Below are 15,475 nucleotides of genomic sequence, written 5' to 3' on the forward strand. Positions count from 1 at the left end.
AGTAGAGTTCTAGAAGCAGTAGAGTTCCTCTTTGAAGTGGAAATGTGCGTATTTAATTTCCCAGAGGAGCATTTGCAAGGCTTAAAAGTCTCTTCACGTTGGCATGCCAGGCTTTTCATGTCGCTCTCCACAAGTAGAAATGTTACCCCTTGGATCCCTGTCAGATGCCTCTCTCCTAGCCAAACTAGATCTCATACTTTGCACTGATGAGGGGCAGTACCTCAAAATAACATGTCTGTAAATTGAGATTCTTGCTTAGCTTTTATCCTTAATCATGTGGTAAGGCTCATTAACGGGTCGATATCCTGTAGAATGTAAGCCCACAAGGGCAAGGTCCTCTTCCCTCTGTACCAGTCTATCATTGGTAGTTTGTTTACTGTAAGTGATATCTGTCCTTTCTATGTAACCCCTTCTCATGTACAGCACCACGGAATCAATGGTGCTACATAAATAAATAATACTAATATTGTCTTTTAGGATTGCTACTTCCAATAGGTGGCACTAGAGTTCGAGTCATCTTCCTCTCTGAAGAAGCGATTTGCAGATATGAACCACCATGCAATACATACTACAAATATAATGTTATCAGAAGAAGTAAATAGCTTTAGAACTGTTTTTATTTTTCACTACAGGATCTGTAGGATTACAAGATAACGTAAATATGCTGAAAGGAACTAGGAAGGAAAATGTAGAAAAACAACTCTTTCTCAACTGTACAAAAAGCAAAAGGAAAATTGTGTTTCTTTCTATATCTAGTGGTGGAATTTATTTGACTTTCATTTTGAGAACATCTGAAATGTTAGGCTCCCTTCATGGCTTCAATTGTTCTATGATACATATGACAGCTCTGATATCTGTTTGCACAGAAGACCGGTGAGAACCGGGGCCGTCGGAGGGGTGAGTATATCAATATTTTTTATTTTTATTCTTTATTTTATACATGAATATGGATCCCAGGGCCTGAAGGAGAGTTTCCTCTCCTTCAGACCCTGGGAACCATTCCGATATTTTGTGTCCCATTGATATGCATTGGTATCGGGTATCGGTATCGGCGATATCCGATATTTTTTGGATATCGGCCGATCCAATCCGATACCGATACCTTTGCATATCGGAAGGTATCGCTCAACACTATTTATAATGCAGAGCCGTGAAAATAAAAATTCTTTATTTTCCCACAAAAATTATTTTTTAGCCCCGTTTTGTATTTTCCCAAGGGTAACAGGAGAAATTGGACCCCAAAGTTGTTGTCCAATTTGTCCTGAGTACGCTGATACCCCATATGTGGGGGGAACCACAATTTGGGCACATGGCAGAGCTCGGAAAGGAAGGAGCGCCATTTGGAATGCAGACTTAGATGGATTGGTCTGCATGCGTCATGTTGCATTTGCAGAGCCCCTGATGTAACTAAACAGTAGAAACCCCCCATAAGTGACCCCATATTGGAAACTAGACCCCCCAAGGAACTTATCTAGATGTGTTGTGAGAACTTTGAACCCCCAAGTGTTTCACTACCGTTTATAACGCAGAGCCGTGAAAATAAAAAATATTTTTTTCCACAAAAATTATTTTTTTAGCCCCCAGTTTTGTATTTTCCCAAGGGTAACAGGAGAAATTGGACCCCAAAAGTTGTTGTGCAATGTGTCCTGAGTACGCTGATACCCCATATGTTGGGGTGAACCCCTGTTTGGGTGCACAGGAGAGCTCGGAAGGGAAGGAGCACTGTTTGACTTTTTCAATGCAGAATTGGCTGGAATTGAGATCGGACGCCATGTCGCGTTTGGAGAGCCCCTGATGTGCCTAAACAGTGGAAACCCCCCAATTATAACTGAAACCCTAATCCAAACACACCCCTTACCCTAATCTCAAAGGTAACCCTAACCACACCCCTAACCCTGACACACCCCTAACCCTAATCCCAACCCTATTCCCAACTGTAAATGTAATCCAAACCCTAACTTTAGCCCCCACCCTAACTTTACTCCAACCCTAACCCTAACTTTAGCCCCAACCCTAACTGTAGCCCTAACCCTAGCCCCAACCCTATTCCTAGCCCTAACCCTAGCCCTAGCCCTAACCCTAATGGGAAAATGGAAATAAATGCATTTTTTTAATTTTTTAATTTTTCCCTAACTAAGGGGGTGATGAAGGGGGGTTTGATTTACTATTTTTATAGCGGGTTTTCTATCAGATTTTTGATTGGCAGCCGTCACACACTAAAAGATGCTTTTTATTGCAAAAAATGTTTTTTGCATTACCACATTTTGAGAGCTATAATTTTTCCACATTTTGGTCCACAGAATCATGTGAGGTCTTGTTTTTTGCGGGACGAGTTGACGTTTTTATTGTTAACATTTTCGGGCACATGACATTTTGATCGCTTTTTATTCCGATTTTTGCGAGGCAGAATGACCAAAAACCAGCTATTCATGAATTTTTTTTGGGGGGGCGTTTATACCGTTCCGCGTTTGGTAAAATGGTTAAAGCAGTTTTATTCTTTGGGTCAGTATGATTACAGCGATACCTCATTTATATCATTTTTTCATGTTTTGGTGCTTTTATATGATAAAAACTATTATATAGAAAAAATAATTATTTTTGCATCGCTTTATTCTGAGGACTATAACTTTTTATTTTTTTGCTGATGATGCTGTATGGTGGCTCGTTTTTTGCGGGACAAGATGACATTTTCAGTGGTACCATGGTTATTTATTTCTGTCTTTTTGGTCGCATGTTATTCCACTTTTTGTTCGGTGGTATGACAATAAAGCGTTGTTTTTTGCCTCGTTTTTTTACGGGGGGCATCACAGTAAAGTGACAGATCGCTGATCTGACCCTTTGCTGTGCACTGTGTCAGATCAGCGATCTGACATGCACAGCAGGGAGGCTTCCCGGCGCCTGTTCTGAGCAGGCGCTGTGAAGCCACCTCCCTGCAGGACCCAGATGCAGCCCCGTGGCCATTTGTATCTGGGGCCTGCAGAGAGGAGACGCTCGGTACAAGGTGAGCACATTGCCTTGTACCGATCATCTCAGGGAAGCCCGCAGGGAGCCCCCACCCTGCGCGATGCTTCCCTATACCGCCGGAACACTGCGATCATGTTTGATCGCAGTGTGCCGGGGGTTAATGTGCCGGAAGCGGTCCGTGATTACTCCTGGCACATAGTGCCAGATGTCAGCTGCGATAGTCAGCTGACACCCAGCTGTGATCAGCCGCGCTTCCCCCGTGAGCGCGGCTGATCGCGTTGGACGTACTTTTCCATCCTTGGGTAGTAGGGCCCACCCCACATGGATGGAATAGTACGTCCAATGACAGAAAGGGGCTAAAGATGTGGGGAGCACCTTGAACTCACAAGGTTTTTCACAGAATTTTATAACATTTAGCCGTGAAAATGGGAAAATACATTTTTTCAGCCAAAATGTTGCTTCAGCCCTAAATTTTTCATTTTGACAAGGGTATCAGGAGAAAATGGGACATAAAGTCTGTTGTGAAATTTCTCCTGAGTATACGATACCCCATATGTAGTGGGAAAACATGGGCACTTGGCAGGGCTTGGACGTGAAGGAGCACCATTTAACTTTTGGAGTGCAATATTGGCTGGAATAAATAACAGCTGTCATGTCACATTTACAGAAACACCCACAAGTTTGGAAACTACACTCCTCAAGAAACTTATCTACAGGTGTAGTGAGTGGAGCGCCCCCAGACGCAGGGCCGCGGGGTACTCGGTACCGGGCCTCTCTGTCTCAGTTCTGGGGTCGTCACGGTGGCTAGACCCGGTCCGTGACCCTGCTAAGGGGCGTCCAATGAAAGATGAGATAATGGTGCATGGTGTAGGTCGCAGTGAATAACGAGGACCCAGGGTTTCAGTCTCTTTACCTCTTTACTGAAGGCTTCAGGGTCCGCAATCCAGAGTACTGTTAACAGGGCTGGTTGAGACCGGCCGGTCCGAAGGCACATCCAGAGTTCCCTTTGCAGGTGGAAATCAGTGTCTACCTTCTAGCGCCTGTGTGTTGTAGTACTTCCCTGCTGAGCACCACGAGATAGTCCTCACAACTGTTGTGTATATTTCTGGTCTTTCTCTCTCTCCGTCCCCCAGATGATATGGATGGGATGCACCCGTATGACGGGGTAGGCCTGGAGCTATTTTATAGGGACCCTAGGGACGCCCCTCTCCCACAGTTTGCCTCCGTTGTCTTCGTTAGGTGTAATGGTGAGACAGCCAACCTATGGTTAACTGCCCGGCCGTAGTTTAAAGTAATGCGTGGAGTCTCTTACTTTCTCGGCGTTCCGGCCACTGGCTACGCGCCTCAGAAGGATGTTGCTGATCTTGAGGCACGACTCCTTCTGGTATTATCTCCATTTTGCTGTATTTCCATTCCTCACTTCTCCACAATAAACCTCGCTTCTTGTCCTTTCTTAGGAGTCTGCCGCTGTAAGGCACAGGCACAATTCCATAACGATCTGTCTCTTTCTAGGACTCTGCCAGGATCCCACCCCTGACAGGTCCTCTCTCTAGCTCTTCCCAGCTACTTTCTCCCTAACTTCCTGTCCAAACCCCAGTTTTACCAGAGGGTGAGGAGTGGCCTACTAGATAGAACCACTCCCCCTGGTGGCCGGAGTGTGAAGTGTAGTGTGTGTGTGTGATACCTGGTCAGGTGAACTCCTTTAGTGCAATCAGACGTAACATCACTCCCCTTAGTGGCAGAGCGACATTACTGCAACGACCAGGACTCTGGGGCGCTGCACTAGCACCTTGAACCCACAGGGTGTTTCACAGAATTTTATAACTTGGAGCACTGAAAATGAAAACTAAATTTTGCTTTAGCCAAAATTATTCGTTTTTTACAAGGGTAACAGGAGAAAATGGACCCCAAAATCTTCTGTGTGATTTCTCCTGAGTATGTTGATACCTTTGACACACAGCAGGACTTGGAAGGGAAGGAACCCCAAATGAATTTTTGACCGCGATTTTAGCTGAAATAGATTACGGCTGCCATGTCAAATTTGAAGAGCCACTGGCATGCCAAAACAGCAGAAATCAATACAAATAATACCATTATGGAAACTAAACCTCTTGAGGAATTAATCTAGGGGTGTGGTGAGAATTTTTAACTGTCAGGCGATTCAAAGAATAGTATAACATTGAGTTAGGTCAATGGAAAATTATCATTTTTTTCCTCTAAAAGTTTTCAATTTTCATGAGGGTTAATAAGAAAAAATGGAACATAGAATTTGCTGTGCAATTTCTCCTGAGTATGCCAATACCCTATCCTTTACTGGAATGGTTTGAGTGGGCCATGTCATATTGGCAGAGTCGTTGATATGCCAGAACATTGTAACCCCATAAGTGACCCCATTTTACAAACTACACTTCTTTATGAATTCATCTAACAATGCAGTGATCATATTAATACCAACACCACAGAAGTGTTTCAGAATGCTATACCATTGGGCAGCAAAAAAAAATAATTACAGTTTAACCCCAATTTTTGTTTTAGCCACAAATTTTACATTTTCACATGGGGAAATGGGTAAAACTGGCAACAAAATTTGTCACACAATTTCTGCTGTTTGTGGCAATATCCAATATGTGGCTGTACAGTAATAATTAGCCACACAGCGACACTTGGGAGGGACAAAGCTTTATTTGACTCATGGAGAACAAATTTTCCTAGAATAATTTGTGGATTCCATACACAGAGCCCTTAAGTGCCAGAAGAGCAGACAAATAGGTACTTCAAAGGTAATGAAGGGGTTAAGCTCTGGAATCTCTCGAGAACCCAGAGCTGTTATGATGTCACAATGTTATGATGTTGTCATGGGTGTGTCAGAGGCAGCAGACAGTCATTCTGCATCTGACTGCAGAAGGTCTCTGCATTTGGCATTACAGACACCATCTTAATCCTTCTGACTTTTGGATCCTGTGGCAACCTCCTTCCTGCTCTAATTGACACACCTGGACCTAGTTGTTTATAGACTCTTAGTCTGATTCAGGGTGCGTAAAGTGATATTTACATTTTCCCTTGTGAAGGCTTGGAGCTATAGCAGTCAGCTTACTTCCTCTCTGGTGTTCTTGGAGGGTGTTTGGTATTACCTCTCTGGAGTCTGCTCAGGCTATGTTTCTTCCCTCTTGTTTGTCTACCTTCTTGCTTTAGTGTGCAGTGGGGACTGACCAGTTTCTCATCCCCCTACAGTATTCAGGGCCTAGCTCTAGGGATATACAGGGCTTAGGTTTCCTGCTCAGCGTTTGTTGAGGAAGCAATATAGGGATGTAGGGTAGGCAGGATGCTATTAGATCTGCCTAGCGGTCTCCACTACCCCGTCCCCTCATTCCCTCGTGTTGCACTTAGTCTTCCCACACTGTGCATGGCAGATGTGCATTGACGTCCAAGGTCTGGTGTCTAGAATTAGATATCGAGCTATGACCAGGCCTTAGAGGTCACTGGGCATTGTGATCGTTGCCATAAATCCTGTTCTAGAGTGAAGAAATTGGAATGTGACTGATTTTTTTTTTTGTTGACACCAATATTGGAGTATTCGTGTTAATATAGTCCTCATAGTTTTGTGATTTCTTCCTCACTTGCTTGCTAACATTACTTACAGTTGTTATGCTAATAGTGAATGCAAGCTAACAAAGCTAACTCTGACTGTTGATAATATTTAATGATGAGTGATTACTAAAATGCTCGGGTGCTCATTACTTCGGTATAGCAGATCGTATTGCTTGGGTGCTTGACCTGAGTAACGAGTATAATGGAAGTCAATCAAACTCTACCATATTTCCGGAGGTCCCCCCCACCCGGAGGTCAGGAGGGTTTCTAGAAATTGCTCAAATCGATGGAAACAGTGCTGAAATGGCATTGGAAATACATGGGGATTTCTGAATCCCAGGTCACTGCTATGATCGAGGTTGTTAAAGTATTGCGCCACTTTTACGGACTGACAATAAAACATACAAAAACAAAGACTTCTCCCGAATATCCCTTATCCTCTGGAATTCTTTGCCCCAACACGTCCAACTATCAACCACATTCGGATCCTTCAGACGGAACCTGAAAACCCATCTCTTCAGGAAAGCCTACAGCCTGCACTGACTCCGCTGCCTCCTTATCACTACCGAAGCTACCGCCTCACCAACATCGGAGCTCCTGCAACCCTCAACCTACTGTCTCCTTCCACATAATCCTGTAGAATGTAAGCCTGCAAGGGCAGGGTCCTCGCCCCTCTGTATCAGTCTGTCATTGTTAGTTTGTTTACTGTAAGTGATATCTGTAACTTGTATGTAACCCCTTCTCATGTACAGCACCATGGAATCAATGGTGCTATATGAATAAATAATAATAATAATAATAATAATGATAATAATAATAATAAAAAGCTGATCATCGGTTATAGAGTTCTTTTATGCAGTCCAGCTAGGGGTGTGGAGGTTTCCTGCGTCAGTTGTGTTGCTGCTATGGAAGTTCAGATTCCTGGTGCTGTTCTTTATGCTTCTGTGGAGCTTAGAAATACAAGCAGAACAAATAATACTAGGGTCAATACTGATAGAAAAATACAAAACTTTATTATTAAAATTACAAAAACGACTCAGGTTATGGGGGGTTGTCACAAGGACTATCACACACAGTATATTGCAAAGATTGGCTGCACAGGAACCAAAATAATGGCTATGAGGTATTAATGTTCTCCCTAACTCAAACATCCCGTACTCAAACCTATATCACATGAGGTACCACTTAGGGATAATTTACAATATATCTCACCTCTACTGTGCCCAAAAGACCTACCAAATCATGCTAATAAAGTTATCATCAAACAATTTTACCAAAGATATGCAACACAAAAATCATCCTGCAAAGTAACAATCATTACCGGCAGTCAAAGGTAGTCCAGGGCACAGTCCATAAATTGGTCCGTGCGCGTCCGCCCCGAAGTGCGCTTCGGAGCTTCTTTCTTCAGGCGGCCTGCACATCCATAGTGTACATCTTATATCCATACCACCATTATTATGGTTTGAAAGAGCGTCACCGCGTGACCAGAAGCGGTGGCCCCAGCCGGAAGTCATGAGCCCTTCTCAAAGTCAACTGCGACTCCATCCGGCATCGGCGTCACGTGGTGGCAGGTCCTGGTTGGGCACCACCTACCGCGATGAGACACTGAAAGCCACCCGAAGCAGCAGAGATGAGACAGATGACGCGTACAGGCAGGGGACGTCCTCACCTGGTACTGCTGCAGTGACTCATCTCTGCTGCTCCGGGCAGCTTTCGGCGTCTCATCGGGATAGGTGGTGTCCAACCAGGACCTGCCACCACATTATGTCGACGCCGACTGGCTTCGCGGTTGACTTGGAGACGGGCGCGTCACTTCCGTCCGGGGCCGTCACTGCCGGTCACACGGTGATGCTCTTTCAAACCATAATAATGGTGGTATGGATATAAATAGGATGCACACTATGGATGTGCAGGCCCCCTGAAGAAGGAAGGTCCGAAACACACGGACCAATTTGTGGACTGTGCCCTGGACTACCTTTGACTGCCGGTAATGATTGTTACTTTACAGGATGATTATTGGGTTGCATATCTTTGGTAAAACTGTTTGTTGGTAACTTTATTAGCGTGATTTGGTAGGTCTTTTGGGCACAGTAGAGGTGAGATATGTTGTAAATTATCCCTAAGTGGTACCACATGGGATATAGCTTTGAGTACGGGATGCTTGAGTTAGGGAGAACATTAATATCTCATAATAACCATTATTTTGGTTCCTGTGCAGCCAATCTTTGCAATATACTGTGTGTGATTGTCCTTGTGGCAACCCCCCATAACCTGAGTCGTTTTTGTAATTTTAATAATAAAGTTTTGTTTTTTTCTTTCAGTACTGACCCTAGTATCATTTATTCTGCTTGTATTTCTATGTAAATTATGATGATAGGTCATAACAGTCCCAATATGTTATACACATGGCCCCAGTAATTATTCAGGGTTGATATATACAACATGTGTTATCGTTATATAAGATATCACTATTCTGTGGAGCTTAGCAGCAGATTCTGAACTGAGTATTTCTTCATTTTTTTTGTTTGCCCTATGTTTGTCTCTTCCCCTATGTGTTACCATCTGCAATGATGAGGGTAGTATCCTTGCCGGCCAGTGTACTAGCCAGGGTACATTGAGCAGATAATCTGGGACTAGGCACGTGGCGGCGGCAGGGGGAAGAACATGCATTGGGCTTTAGGGAAGCTTAGGGACAGGCACAGGTTGATGTCAGGAGGTGTCCCATCCCTCGCTCCCTACCTTTTTGGCCTTACTCTCTCTTTTCCATCCCATCAAATTTATATGCTGTGTCATCTTCCAGACTTTCCCATGACCAAGCATGACACTAAGACTGGACCGAGTGCAAGACAGGGTGGAGCTGACAAAATGACTGGATGCATTTTCTGCTATCCATTCAACAAACGTTTCACACTCGTCTGGCTTCAAGGTTGGTGTTATACACCCCCCTACAAAGTGGGACAGGAAGCTAGATCGACATGATGTGTGTGTTTGTTATTCTCATGCACAAGGCACAGTTTCACCTTGCCCTTGCCCTCGGCCTCTGCTCTCACTATCGGCATCATGTCCACTACCAGGTCCTTTATCCCTTGCCTTCCCCATTTTTAATTCTGCATGATATATCCATGCTAAAAAGTTGGCATGATTAGTATTGCAGGAAAATTTGCACACCTCTGATGGACTACTCGATACTAGTGATGAGCAAGTGAGCTCGTTACTCTAGCTTTCAGAGCATGCTCGGGTGTTCTTTGAGTATTTTGGGCATGCTCGTAGATTATGTTTGAGTCCCCGCAGCTGCATTATTTCTGGCTGCCAGACAGCCTGAACACATGTGGGTATTGCCTAACAAACAGGCACTGCCTGCATGTGTTCAGCTTGTCTGGCAGCCGCAAATCATGCAGCTGCGGGGACTCAAACATAATCTACAAGCACGCCCAAAATACTTGGAGAACACTCGAGCATGCTCGGAAAACTCGAGTAACAAGCACACTCACTCATCACTACTCGATACCTTCAGCACAATCTCTCCCAGAGTGCTGCTAACAGCACTATTAATATGTATTATAACTAGCCCTAATAAGGGATGTTGTTGTAGTTGAAAGAAATATAAATGTAGTTGAATGCCTGGCTAATATGCAACTACAATTCTTTCAGCAGCAGCACATCTGCCTGCTCTGCCTGTTTCCAGGGTATAGTGTGATGAGTATACTCGCCGGGTAATTAGCATCTGGAGCACCATAATGCTCGAGTGAGTTGCGAGCAATGACGACCATGCTTGCTCATCGCTAGTAATATAATTTCTGAAACATCTAGTGCTCTGGTGATATTGTTATGTCACATGAGCCCTTCAATTAAGCGTGGCTGCTAATGAAAAGCGACACTCTAACTTTTTGTTTCCTCTGGATATCAGTTACGTATGAAAAAAGTAAGAGTGAACAGGCTCATTAGCAGCCACTGATTGCAGGGATCATGAGACATAACAACTTTGCAATAGCTCAGAGAGACATGGAACAGTGCTGTTATCAAAGGTGAGTTCAAGCTGTTTTTTTTTTTTTTTATATGGGGGAATATAGTAGTTGAGAAGAATTTGTCTGAGTAGTGGACAACCCCTTTCACCAGGTAGCCCAGGCCCTTTCCTCTATTGCATGTACATCAAAATATGCTACCCTGTTTACCTGTCACATAATATCATGGCAAATTCTTAAAACAGAATGTACTTTGTATGATAAATTCTAAAAAAATCAGAGAGGAGATTCAGATTAATAAGTTTATTGTATTATTGAGCCCAGCATGTAGCTCTCAGTACAACCATCTCAATTCATCCTTTTGCCCTGCCCTAGCTGCTGTGTATACAGACAGGCACAAAGAAGCAATCAATCCTATCAATGTCTGGCAATGTCTGGTGAGGAAGCAGAGAGAGTTCTGGACTCATAACTCCATTATGAGCCAACTATATTCTTTTTATAGCAACTATCATTTAACTAACGCAATATTTAATCGTGCTGCTTCATGTATTATCTCATTGGACTTATGATAATATACTGATAAAAATTAGGCAACATTTTTGATGAGCAGTGAAGTACAAATTGTAGCCTGCATCCCTTATTGCGACTTATAAAAATAGATTTTATTAAAATGTCTATCCACCTCTGACATTTTTTTAAAACCATACAGAATGCTGCAGCAAAAAAAAAAAAGAAGTAAATCAGACTCTTTTTTTCCATGTGGAACGTCAGAAGCCATGGAAGAAGAAAAGTGAGGAAACTTTATTTTGCTATGTAACCGTACTCTTCATGATTTAAAAAAAATCAAGGGTGGAAAATCTCTTTAAACAGACACCTCATATAGTACAGACCAAAAGTTTGGACACACCTTCTCACTTAAAGATTTTATTCAAAATTGAAGGCATACTGAGCCAGCATGGCTACCACAGCATCTTGCAGCAGCATGCTATTCTATCCGGTTTGCGTTTAGTTGGACCATCATTTATTTTTCAATAGGACAATGACCCCAAACACACCTCCAGGCTGTGTAAGGGCTATTTGACCAAGAAGGAGAGTGATGGGGTGCTACGCTAGATGACCTGGCCTCCACAGTCACCAGACCTGAACCCAATCGAGATGGTTTGGGGAGAGCTGGACCGCAGAGTGAAGGTAAAAGGGCCAACAAGTGCTAAGCATCTCTGGGAACCTTCAAGATTGTTGGAAGACCATTCCCGGTGACTACCTCTTGAAGCTTATCAAGAGAATGCCAAGAGTGTGCAAAGCAGTTATCAAAGCAAAAGGTGGCTACTTTGAAGAACCCAGAATGTAAGACATAATTTCAGTCGATTCACACTTTTTTGTTAACTATATAATTCCACATGTGTTAATTCATAGTTTTGATGCCTTCAGTGCGAATGTACAATTTTCATAGTCATGAAAATACAGGAAAATCTTTAAATGAGAAGGTATGTTCAAACCTTTGGTCTGTAATATATATATATATATATATATATATATATATATATATATATATATATATATATATATATATATATATATAAATATATATGCACTTTTGGTGTTTTCAGCATTAAATAAACATCTTAAAAAAAAAAAGGTTCACTGTGCTTGGTTTATGCAATTGGAAATCAATATCTATCTAAGCAGCCCATTTTGTTATCTTTATAGTGCTGTCCAAAGGGGAAAGCAATGGCACTCTGTGAGGAAATTCTAGTATTGAATCTATTGTGCTCAGAGCTATGTCTTGTAACCTCTGATTAATACATCTTAAATTTCAAGTTTTTTATGACAGTTTCAATTACGCCTAACAGTATAACGTCTCACTTTTGTACCTTAAATTACTGCAAGTTATGCTATGTGATAAAATGATGACTTGCTTTGTGCTATTAATGTCCCACCCTATGACAGATAGAATATGCTGTAAAATGCCATGATGATAACAGAAATATTTTGTTTAATGGTGTCATTGATTAATAGAGACTAGTGATAAGCGAGCAGTGAAATACTCAAGTGCTTGGTACTCAAATCGAGCAGGTCGAACGCTTGGATGGGCTCGACTCCAGTACAAAGTATAACAGGAAACTAAAGCATTTTTCCAGAAGACCCTAACAGGAGGGAGGAAAATCGACAAAATGGGTGGAAACAGCACTCAATTGGAATGTAAATAGCATAGGGAAGCTGCCTGTATGCATCTTTGATTCCCAAGTTGCTGCTGGGAACAATGTCGTCAGTGTATTACACCCCTTTTACAGACTGACAATAAAACAACATAAAAATTAAAAAATCATGAGCGAGGACAGCCTGATGATCTTCTAAAAATTATGAGTGCGGGTCACCTTATAATCAGCTAAAAGTTTGGAGTGAGAACTGCCTGTTTTTCCTCAAAAAATTATGAGCAAAGTCTGCATGATGACCTTCTAAAAAGGGCCGTCTGGTGACCTTCTAAAAATAAGTGAGGGCCGTCTGATGACCCTCTAAAAATTATCAATGAATAAGGGCCACCCGATAACGTTCTAATTATTATGAGTGATGGCCGCATGATGACCCTCTAAAAATTTGGAGTGAGGGCCACCTGTTTCTCCTCTAAAAATTAAGAATGAGGGACTCCTGATTAGAGATGAGCGGTGTTCGAGTCGAACTGTTCGCCAATTTCAAATTCAAGCTGTTTTGGGTGGTGTTCGATTTGTTCGAGTTTCTGTTCGATAACTGTTCATTCACCAAAAGCCTAGCTTGATTTGCACATTAAAACTGTTTAGCATTGTTAATGGACTGTTTCAGTGTATAGTGGGCGGGGGATAGATCTATGCTGAAATAACACCGATCTCCATTTTTTTTTTCTTTCCCGCATTTACAGAGGGGCGATGCAGTCTCTCAGCCTATCAGCAGTGCACACACACACAGCAATATGCATGTGATGCACTCAAGCAGAGGCATGTGTCATTGGCTGTGTATGTCACATGTCCTTGCCCTATAAGAACCAGCCATTTGCCCCGTCGTCACCATTTCCTCACTGCTGCAGCTGAGTGTTAGACGGCACCGCTGCTGTTGTGAGCGCTATACAGACTAAGTGTTTTTTTAGAGCAAATTGTGAGAGATAGGTTTAGGGAGTCGGAAGGAGTCGGGACTAGTTGTAATATCAGCCCTTTTCAGGGTAGGTTACAGCAGTTCATAGCACTGTTTGCCAGGCAGGTCTGAGCCAGTGCTGTGCAAGTGTTAGTCACAGCATTTGGTGTAATCTAGCTCAGCCAATCCTTTTGGGCTAGCAGTATTGTCTGATAGTCATCTGAGTAGCCTGCCTGTGAAGCTAGCTACACCGCCTGTGTATCTCAATTTTTACTGCATTTAACCCAGTAAATCATTTTGGGGTTTTGGGCTTAGTAGCAGGGTCTGCACATCAGCAGAGTAGCCCGCCTGTGAAACGAACTATACCGCCTGTGTATCTCTATTTTTACTGCATCTAATCCAGTTAATAGTTTTGGGCCTAGGAGCAGTGTCTGCATGTCAGCAGAGTAGCCCGCCTGTGAACAAACTATACCGCCTGTGTATCTCTATTTTCACTGCATCTAATCCAGTTAATAGTTTAGGGCCTAGGAGCAGTGTCTGCACGTCAGCAGAGTAGCCCACCTGTGAAACAAACTATACCGCTTGTGTATCTCAATTTTTACTGCATCTAATCCAGTTAATAGTTTTGGGCCTAGGAGCAGTGTCTGCACGTCAGCAGAGTAGCCCGCCTGTGAAACAAACTATACCGCCTGTGTATCTCAATTTTTACTGCATCTAATCCAGTTAATAGTTTTGGGCCTAGGAGCAGTGTCTGCGCGTCAGCAGAGTAGCCCAATGTGAAACAAACTATACCGCCTGTGTATCTCAATTTTTACTGCATCTAATCCAGTCAATAGTTTTGGACCTAGAAGCAGTGTCTGCACGTCAGCAGAGTAGCCCGCCTGTGAAACTAACTATACCGCCTGTGTATTTCTATTTTTACTGCATCTAATCCAGTTAATAGTTTTGGGCCTAGGAGCAGTGTCTGCCCTGTCCGACGTGCAATACGTTATGACGTATAGCCTGGGCCAACAAGGGGCAAATCATGTTGCAGAAGTGGTCTCAGATCAGGGACCTATGCACCCTTCTGCACAGTTTTGAAATAGCAACGAAGATGTTTAGTGCTGACAATGCCATTATCAGCATGACCATTCCGTTGATTTACATGCTGGAGCACACCTTACACAGTGTTCGGAGTCAGGTGGTGGAACAAGAGGAGGAGGAGGAACAGGAGGAGTCATATGCGGAAGTGATCATATCTCTAAGGTCAGGAAGGTTGGCAGCACCAAGGCGGCTGGCATTGGAGGCTGGGGGAGAGGGATTACGGAGGGCGCATGGTAGCAGCCAAACTGTTGAGGAAGGTGCAGGAGGCGAGGGAGAAGTGGAGGACGAACTGGCGCTGGGCATGGAAGACTCATCAGATGAGGGAGACCTTGATCAAATTTCTGTTGTGCGAGGTTGGGGGGAGAGGGCAGACGAAGGAAGCATGATTCTCACCTCGCCACCACCAAGACAACAAGGACTTGGTCCTCCTGGATGCACAAGACACATGAGTGCCTTCTTGCTGCACTACCTGCAACATGACCCTCGGATTGTCAGAATCCAAAGTAATGCCGGCTAATGGGTTGCCACACTCTTAGATCCCTGGTACAAAAGCAAATTTGGTGAAATAATTCCTGCCATAGAAAGGGATTCACGCATGCAGGAGTATCAGCAGAGACTGTTACAGAATCTAACATCTGCTTTTCCACAAAACACCAGTGGTGCACGTAGTCAATCTCTGAGTTCTAACTTGCCAACCATGGGACTATCGAGTCATCACTCTAATCATAACAGTAACATCGTATCTGGTGGTTACAGCAATTTTTTCCAATCGCTTC

This window comes from Ranitomeya variabilis, chromosome 2 (genome assembly GCF_051348905.1).
Source record: "Ranitomeya variabilis isolate aRanVar5 chromosome 2, aRanVar5.hap1, whole genome shotgun sequence".
NCBI lineage: Eukaryota > Metazoa > Chordata > Amphibia > Anura > Dendrobatidae > Ranitomeya > Ranitomeya variabilis.